Source organism: Crocodylus porosus, unplaced genomic scaffold (genome assembly GCF_001723895.1).
Source record: "Crocodylus porosus isolate Cpor-Errol unplaced genomic scaffold, CroPor_comp1, whole genome shotgun sequence".
Taxonomy (NCBI): Eukaryota; Metazoa; Chordata; order Crocodylia; family Crocodylidae; genus Crocodylus; species Crocodylus porosus.
In genome coordinates, this window is record NW_017728906.1 from 178,001,088 (window position 1) to 178,010,627 (window position 9,540).

Sequence of the window (9,540 nt, forward strand, 5' to 3'; positions counted from 1 at the left end):
TTAGCTTGTGCATCGAGGATCACTCCCTTGAGGAGCAACCACTCTTCTTGAACGCCCATCTCCCTAGGCTCATGGTCCCTTAGGGCCACACTGACAAGCCTCCTGAGCTTGTCAAAGTCAGATTTTCAGAAGTCAAGGACTTCCGTGTTGCTGACTGACTTGCCAGCTTTACGGTGGATGGTGAAAGTGATTAGCTTATGGTCGCTGTCACCCAGCTTCCCATCGATCACTAGATCACCTATTAGGTCATCCCCAGTAGCCAGTACCAGGTTGAGCAGTGCTTTACCTCTCAGCCCATAGATTTCTTGAGACAGGTAGAGGTCATCCACGCACGAGAGGAAGCTTTGCGACTGCTCAGATTTTGCTGAGTGATCCTCCCACGGGATGTCTAGGTAATTGAAGTCACCCGTGACAACCATGGTCCTAGAGCGTGCGGCCTCAGCCAGTTCCCAGGTGAACTCCTGGTCAAGCTCAGGACTTTGGGTGGGAGGTCTGTAGTAGACTCCCACCGTTGTGTCCCCTGTGCCGTGTTCCCCACGGATTTGAACCCAGAGGGTCTCCAGTCATCCACCCTGGTCACCAATATCAGCTTGCAGGGACATGTATTTCCTTAACATAGAGAGCTACACCCCCGCCCCTTTTATCTACACAATCCCTCCTGTACAGGGTATAGCCATCTATACCTGTGGTCCAGTCATGGGTGGAGTCCCACCAGGTGTCCGTTATCCCTATGACATCATAATTCTTTGCATTGAGCAGGAGGACAAGCTGCTCCTGCTTATTCCCCAAGCTCCTGGCATTTGTGTACAGGCAGGCAAATATCCCCTTGGGGGCTCTTGCCTTGCCCACAGATTGTATCAGGGCTGGGGCTGGGGTGGGCTCCCTTAAGTGCCTTGGCCTGCTGGCTTTGCAAGGGTTACTCAGTGGGCCAGCAGTGGCAGTAGTCCCCCTGTCCCCCAACGGTCTTATTTTAAAGCCCGGTGGAGCAGGTCAGCCAGTCTGGCTAAGAAGAGCCTCCCCCCCCAGGGGAGAGGGGTGGAGGCCATCTCTTCCTCGTTGTCTCTCTCACTAAAGAGTGGGCTGTGGTCATGGAAGCCAAAGCCTTCCCTGTGACACCAGCGCCACAGTCTTTGGTTGACTATGTAGATCCTCCTCTCTGTCCTCGGCCCATACCCCAAGACTGGGAGGATCGACGAGAACACCACCTGTGCCCCCAGACCTTTTAGCCCCACTCCCAAATCCCTGTAGTGCCTCATGACCTGGCTGGGAGCGCTCCGAGCCATGTCATTGGTGCCCACATGAATAAGAAGCACTGATAGTGGTCTGTGGTCTGTAGGAACTTAGGGATCCTCTCCACAATGTCCCAGATGTGAGCCCCCTGCGAAGCAGCAGACTGCCCAGCTAAGGGGTCGGGGAGGCAGATAACCCCCTCACTCCCCCTCAGGATGGAGTCTTCCACAACAAACACCTTATGTTTCATCTTGTGGAGAGCAGGGGCGGTAGCTGCAGTTGAGTCTGTGTTGCCTGCAGGAGCTGGCAACTCAGCAGGCTCTGCTGGGGCTGCAAGAGGTGCATACCTGTTGCTAAGCTCCGGCGAGGGAGGGGCCTTGGTACAGCAGGCCTTAGGGCCCTTGACCACCTTGGTCCATGCCCCTGACTGGACAGAGTGGGAGGTCCCAGAGTCCTCCCTTGTCCTGTAGGGACACTGTGGTCTACCCTCCGGCTCCCAGGGGAGAAGGGCCTGGCAGCAGGAGTCTGTCTCCTGCTCGCAGTCCCTGATGGCACGCAGTCTCTGGACTGTGGCCTGAAGCTCCTCCAGCCGGCGTGCTGGAGACCCCAAAAGAAAGCAAACCCCACAAGGGGAGGTGACCATGCTCCTGGGCCCTAGAGCCTGAAAAAGTGACAGGCAGCCCCCACAGCTGAGAGCCAGAGGCTCTGTTTGCGTGGAGCCCAAAACCATGGGCTCCGTCTGGGTGGTTGTCTCTGAGGTGCCAGAGTGGGGGGCCGCACAGCCCAAGCGGACCCTTGGGGTGCGGCACGTGCCCATCCATGTCATGCCTCTGGAAGGCTGACTATGGCTGGGGCTGTCTACCCTGGCAAGTTTGGAGGCAGGGTCTCGGGCCCTCCCGCACACTCTCCCACACAAACTCCACACTAACTCACACGCTGGCAGACAAGCACGCCTGTTTGTGCAGCCTGTTCACATGGCTCCCTGGGGGGCTGGGCGAAGTAGGGGCCTGGGTGGGGTGAGACCCACTCAGCCGCCTCCTCCACACACTAAGGGGTTAACCCCCTCCCACCACGAGCCCTGCTTATCTCCAGCTGTGCTGGGGGTCATCAGGGGGCTCTGCAGCTGCTGGGGGGTCTCTGGGGGGCTTCGGGGGAGTGGGGGCACAGCGGGCTTTCACCCACGCATCTCTCACCTCTCTGGAGCCTAAGATTATGTAAGTTCAGTAATCCTGGAGTATTTATATGGCTCAGTATGTACATGGGAAACCTCTAATATGGCTCACCTATCTGATTTAGCAGGTGACAATCTTCTAAGTTCCTCATTGACAATGATTCTCCTAGCAAACCAATTATAACTGTGGGTGAAATTACTGATTTTACCAAGAAGATTTTATCATTTTAATTGAAAATATCATAAGGATAATTATGCTTCATTTAAAAATATACCTCTATAGATGCAACTGGAATTCTTCTTCATTTTCTGTCTTGAATGGCTGTTCAGTGTTACTGTGTTCTACAAGCCCAATCCAGCATTCACTGGAGGAAATAAGAGTTGTTAATTGGCCTTAGTAAAGTTGAAGCAGTGGCAAGAGTTGGTTATTTTCATAGGGGTTTTTTTGTTTGGGTTGTTATGCAGAAGTAGCTGCTTTGTTTAAGAAGTGATCTGCACCTCATTGGTTGGGAAGGGTATGTTTGTATGTCATTGGTTAAGGCTGCATGATTATTTGGGGATTAAAAGTGCAAAGCATATATAAATGCAAGGTATTAATGACACTAATTAATGATACTAATTCATGCAAGTTAATAGTAACATGGTGCTCTCTTAACAGATCTTTTCTTCACAGATATTCTCAAAGTATAAGTAAAAAGGCATATAACTGTGAGAAAGTGAAGTAATCATCTGGTATGCTAACGGGCAGAAAAAATGCAACTGAAATTAAGTTTTTATTGTATTAATGTATTTTACTTATTTATTTACATTTTGAAATACACCTATAGGCTCCCTTCTCTAACTATATTTTTCAACCTATAATTAAATGTTAAGCACGGCTCCTATTCTAAATCCTTACACAAATTTAAATATAATGAAAATATTTGGCCAATAGATAGTTAATCCTCTCCTAGTCTGTAAGGTTGCTGGAAATATCTGGTGACTGTCTTCTTTCCTGTCTTTCTGTGCAGTTATAATAGAATAGAGTCCTTGATTGGTATTTGTAAGCACTACCATAATGTGGATGTAGAGACCAGATAGAAAAATACATATCACATGTACTATAGCATATATAACATTGTCTGGTGTTCTCCATATTCAGTTCTCTCTCTTTCTGTGCATGTGGACCTACAGAAATACACCCAAAGAAAAAAATGAGAACCTATGATCTTGTAGCATGGTGTAGAAGTTTGATTTGTGATGGATACATGATTCACAAGTGTGAAAGCATAATAGAAATGGGCAAGTCATTGCAAGTGTGTATTGACAAAGCTCCTCAAAACCCAAGCAGACCATCATGCATTCCATGATCCAGAAATGTATTTTATGAAAGTTTTAGAGACATTTTTGAATATATTTTGAACAAGTTTTCATATCCCCTTGGCTATTAAGCCATGTGCCCTAGTTGCCATGAGTTTAATAGTACCAGAAGAAGCCATAAAATGATCTACAATAGTTTTTCTGCACTTAACAATTTCAAATTTGAATAGCCAATGGTATAAAGTTCTGTAGGGAAGTGACTTTAAAATCCTAATATTTCTATGCATAGAAAAGCAGCTATTGCTATTGGATGGAATTTTGCCTATCCTGCATCTTGGAAGAGTCAACTTCTTATTAGTAGAAGTAGTAACAGTAGTAGTAGTAGTAATACTAATGGAAACATTATGAGTGCTGGTCATATATCAGGATCCCAGTGTGCTGGGTCACACACTGTACAAATACAGGATAAAAAAGATGACATTCAAAACACTATGCCTATATGTCACTGCTCTGTGCAGGGCACAATGCTAAACAAAGAAAGAGACAGATCCAGTGTTATCCTCCTGTATTTAAAAAAATACTGTCATGGCATACAGTAAAGACATTGCTAAAAGGGTTCTTTTCTATGCTCTTTGTCCCAAAAAGGGATATTTGCCTAATAACAACAGCTAAACTAGAGATTTTCATGTACTGATAAGTAACTTGGGTTTTGAAGCACAAGGCCCCAAGTTCTTTCCCACTGTTTAGCATGAAGATGTGTATGGCTATAGTGAGTTGTATAAATTATATCTAAAGTGTATGTGTGTATCCTCAGAATTATTACACAAGGCAATCCCCTATGAAACCACCTAGCTTATTTATTTTCCCTTCCATTTTTGCCATCTACATCATTTCCTACTCCAACTCTCTTGACAGGTTACATCTATCAAGCTACTTACATAACCCAATTGTTATATTGTAGTGCCTGGGTGTCTCGTACTCATCATTCTGACAACATCCCTCTGAAGTAAGAAAGTATTACTATTAATCACATTTAAAACTGGGTGTTGAGGCACAGGACATATAAATAATTGCCCCAAGGTCACACAGGATTTCTGTGACTCAAAGACCAAGCCTTGAGTTACAGTCCAGTGTCCTACCTGTTAGAAAACATTTTGCTACCTGACATCATTCTATTCGACAATGCAAAGAATATTCTAAATTCAGTGTTACAGTAAAACATAGAAGTGGAATCTGGTAATATGTTGCAGCACAAATATTTTTGTCAAAAAAATTCAGATTTGGCAACACCATAACATTTCACAAAGCTAGACTGGTTTTGCTGAATTTTTCTTGCAAGAAAAAACCCAAAAACATTTTCAAAAGAAGTCAAAACATTTGACCATTTGATCATTTGATCATTTACAAAATGAAAAGTTTCAGTGTTTTTATTTGGATTAGCTTTTGATTTTAAAACTTCCATCATATTTGTTTAAAAGAAAACTTTTTAAATGGTCAAATTCTAAAGAAAACTTCAATTTTAGATCAAACAAAATGTTTCATTTGTGGTATAAAGGTTCAAAGGATTAGGTAATTTTTGAAAAGTTGGCTATTAATTGATTAATTGTTGGTTTCCACTCTGTGTCAGGGGTTGAATAATGCTTACTTGCATTATCCAGGTTATTTTGAGATTTAATTAAATAATGCTTAAAGGCCTGATGCTGCACTTGTTGGTACAAATAGTAGTTTTCTCATTGAATTCAATATATACAATATCAGATGTGATTTGAAAGACTGGGTAATTCTTTCTATGGAAGAGTAAAGTCTTAAATGGCTTATTTTTAAAAAAGCAGAAGAGAAAATTGATAGTTGTTATGGGAAATTTTACAGTGTTCTTATTGCTTTACTCTAGATATTTTTGTTCCTATTGGTTTATTGCATTGTATGCTATTTGCCTTGCTACCAAGAAAAGCCTTGGATCATATGCTCTATGAACTATTACAGCAGAGCACTTAACTATATGCTTAACTGTAAGTCAATGCGCTACTCATATGTGTAAAATTAATAAGTGTCTTGATAAATTAGTGAGTCTAAAGATTCAATCTACCTCCACTAAAATCAATGGGACTATACTCATTGACTTAAATAGGCATTACTACAAGTTCTTAATCAATGAGTAGGAAACAAAAAGCTCACTAGCAACAACTAAATGAAATCCTGCTTCTTTTGGTTAAACTAGACCACATTGCTGATATGCAAGATATAACAATAGAGAATGGAATCTGCCATTTTTTGAATGACAATGGGCATGTCTACATGCCATCATAGGGTGATGTTGCTATGGTGCCATGCTTCAGTACTTTTTTTTGGAAATACTAAAGCACAGTGCAGCAACCGCCCGTATTGAGCTGTCTACATGGTGTATGGTTAGAGTTGGCTGCTACGTCACTGTAGTGGCAGAGTAAAATGGGGGAGCATGCCTCTGTGGTGACAGCTGCCAATTGTGTAGACCCACATGACTGCTAATGCAGCTGCAGCACACCATACAGCAACGTAATGCATTGCTGCATCACTGTAGAGAGATGTGCAGATGCACCCAACAGCAACCTGTGCGTTAAAAGTGAAGCTGAGAGGCTGCTGGGGCACTAAACTCATGATAAATAATGAAGCTACGAAGCACAAATCAGTGGATAGAATTTGAACAGAACTGAAGCTATGAAATGATCCAGGATTTAAGATTATTTTTCACTTCACTAGATGCATCTACATGTGCAGTTAATTTAAAGCAATAAAATTCAGAGCGGTTTAAGACAGAGTAAACTACAGTCAGGTGCAGTGTCTACACATGTACCTGAACAGCTGCAATTTGAGCTGGAGCAGGGCAGTTTATGCCAGGAGCACAGGGGATCACCCCAGGTTCTAGGTGGTGGTGGCAGAGGGGCTGGCTGGGGCAAGAGGGTGCTGAAAGTGCAGAGCCATGCAGCTAGGTGGCAGGCAGCAGTCTGGCCCCCTGCTGGCTGGGCTGACTGACATAGGTGAAGGGAGAAAATATTACTTGGGGGGGCTGAGCACACCCCCCCCCCCAGCAGGGAAGTCTGTCAAGGGGAAGTGTTGTGGTGTGGCAGATCGAAGCCCCTGTGGTGAGGGAGGGAGGGGGCAGAGGCTGGGTCAGGGGGTGGGGTGAAGGGGAACCCAGAGCCAGGGCAGGTTGTGGGATGCTTGGAGCCTGGGCAGCTTGGTCAGGGGTACGGGAGTGGGACTTCTGCTGCTGTGCACACGCCGGGCTCAGCAGACACATGGCATTGTGCTGCTCTGGGGCAGCAGCAATCAGGCATAGAGTCCATCTCACAGTGGCAGCCTGCCTCTGCCCTGTGCACAGATCCAGGGGGCGTGTGTCCCCCAGGCCTCCCCCGGGGTGCACACTGTGGCGGGACCCCCCTTGCACCCCTGGACAAGTTGTCCAGGCTCCAAGTGTCCCACCCTGGCCCCAGGGCCCCATTCACCCCAGTCCCTGCCCTTTCCTCTGCCCCACTCCTCCCTCACTATGGGGGCCTTGATCTGCCCCCCTACTATTAGTTTACTGTGGACTAATACTGTCACACACATAAATGGTGATGCTTTACTCCACAGCTAATTAGTCTACTCCACAGTTAAGTGCACATGTAGACACAGCTACTTATAACAAAATTTAAAAAAACACTCACCACAAATAACAAAAATTAAAAGTTACGGTGAAGGTAGGGAAATAGGTCTCTGGTTCAAAGAAGAGAGGTCATGGAGTAAATATGACTACTACTTATATTTTTTTCAGAGTAGGACTGATCCATCAGAAATTACTTCAGGTGTGCTGAGTAAAACATTCTTTCCCTCTCTCATTCAAACAAGCGCACAAGTGCTCATGTGTCCCCACACACTTGTTGCTTTGTAAGTATTTCTGTAAGATAAAAACAAAACCAAGGTAATTTTCAATAGAAGTAAATTACATTTTTCCCAAAATCCTAGAAAAATAACCTTGCAAGAATTCTTTACATGCCTTTATCTCTAAACACAATCCATTGTACTGGTTTGCATGCTAACTATGTAGATAAATACAATCACCTAACTACATTACATAACATTAACACATGCCACATCACGCAGAGGGACCAAGGGAAGCAACAGAGACAAAGGAAACAACACAGACAGTTTTAGTCACTCAAGGAGCAGACAGAGGAAACTGGGAAAACAAACAAAGGAGCAGGAGAGGAAACAAACAAGCAAACAAAGCCCAAGGCTGAACTGCACTTGAAACAAAAGCCCAACTACAAAACAATGTATAGCTTTCTAAAAAGGAAAAGAATAATTTGTCGACAAGAAATGAGAGAAACATCTGTGTTCACTGACTTTATTTCTCACACCCTGTTAAAGCAGTGCATATGGTTACCTCCCACTAGCTTTGACTTCAGCATAATGATCAAGTCATAGGCAGTGGTTCACTTGCTTTGCAGTGGGCATTATGCAACTTGCAAACAAGTACAGTTGTGCAAAATTGCCCCATTCAGTTTGCACATATTTCGGTTTGTTAGACAAGTTGAATTATACATGGCTTCTCACTTCTTTTTCCCGTTACATTTCAGCTTTGCTAAGAGGCAGAATGCAGTAACACAACCCTGAACTTCATGAAAGTCTCTGCATCAAGTAGAGTTTACTAGCAGATCACAAGGATCTATAAAGCAAAAAGGTGTTCAGCATAGAAAATACACAAGGTGACTGGTGTCATCACAAAACCGCAGATGTGAACAAGTATGACTCCAATGATGGGGAACGAGTTCACTTCAAATGCCAAAGGGATATTTCAAAGGCTATTAAAAAAATCATACAAAACTTCTCACATCTTTTTGTCTTGATCACTGAACATGAGACTAGCAGACTTTGGTATGGGTTAAGGATGAAATGTCCCAAGAGTTGTAAAGGGATTGCTCTTATCTTAGGTTTTCAGGAGAAAGAACTGACCTGGTTTTGGGAACAAAATCCAGGATAGGATTTACAACTGAGAATCCCATGGAGAGTTATCTGCCTAACAGCTAGCAGTGGCTGAGGTCTTGGTCCTCTTGTTAGTTTCTCATCTGAGCTTGCTTATGTGATCTCTGAGTCTGTGAATCCTGCTGCTGAGCACTTCCTGACTCCATGCACTTTATGGGGAGCCTGTGTGCCTCACTTGGATCTAAGGGCCTCACTAAATGTTAGGCAGGACACCTGACAGGTAGGTACTGCCATATCTAAGTGTCCTTGTAGATTTTGCCTGAAGATCCTCCCAAAATAAACAAACACCAACACCAGCAAAGAAACAATTAGTGAGTCAAAATGAGATGGCAAGAGCATGTACTGCTGCATCAGTGGCTGTGAGAATCTTATGCCTCCATGAAAGTGGCAAAAGGAAAATTTAGGCTGAATATCCAGATAACTACTTAGGCTGATTTTCCGTGCAGTACAATCTATCAGACTGTGAAATAGGCTCCCAAGGGAAGTGATGGCAGCTCTATCACTCGGGTAATATAATTGCTGTATTTTGTGCCTTTGGTAAAGCCTGAGAGACTTTCTCTGAATGAATCTGAATCAGAATATGCCTTTCTAGTGAAAACAGAATACTTAATAAAGCTACCTGAATATTGATTTATTTTGTGCAGCTTTAATGCTCCTGTGATCCATAAATAGTCCGCATGTTTGTAAGCCAAAGTATACTGTTACAGTTTGAACTATGGCAACTCCCTGTGGCACCAGTAATGCTGGCTGGTTTACCTTGTAAAATATTTTCTTCAAGTCAGGTTTTTCTCTTTTATTTCTTTTATTTCTTCTTTTTGCACCTCATTTACTTTGGCATT

At 43.9% G+C, this 9,540-nt stretch overlaps 1 long non-coding RNA gene across 1 annotated transcript in view; it reads left to right on the top strand.

Annotated features, from left to right (window-relative positions):
• LOC109306725 overlaps positions 1 to 9,331 on the top strand; it is a 12,263-nt gene extending 2,932 nt beyond the window's left edge. The window contains exons 2-4 of the long non-coding RNA XR_002100091.1: positions 3,060 to 3,133; positions 4,616 to 4,706; positions 8,296 to 9,331. This is a non-coding gene — a long non-coding RNA (uncharacterized LOC109306725). The remainder of the gene's footprint in view (positions 1 to 3,059; positions 3,134 to 4,615; positions 4,707 to 8,295) is intronic.
• Positions 9,332 to 9,540: the final 209 nt, after the last annotated feature.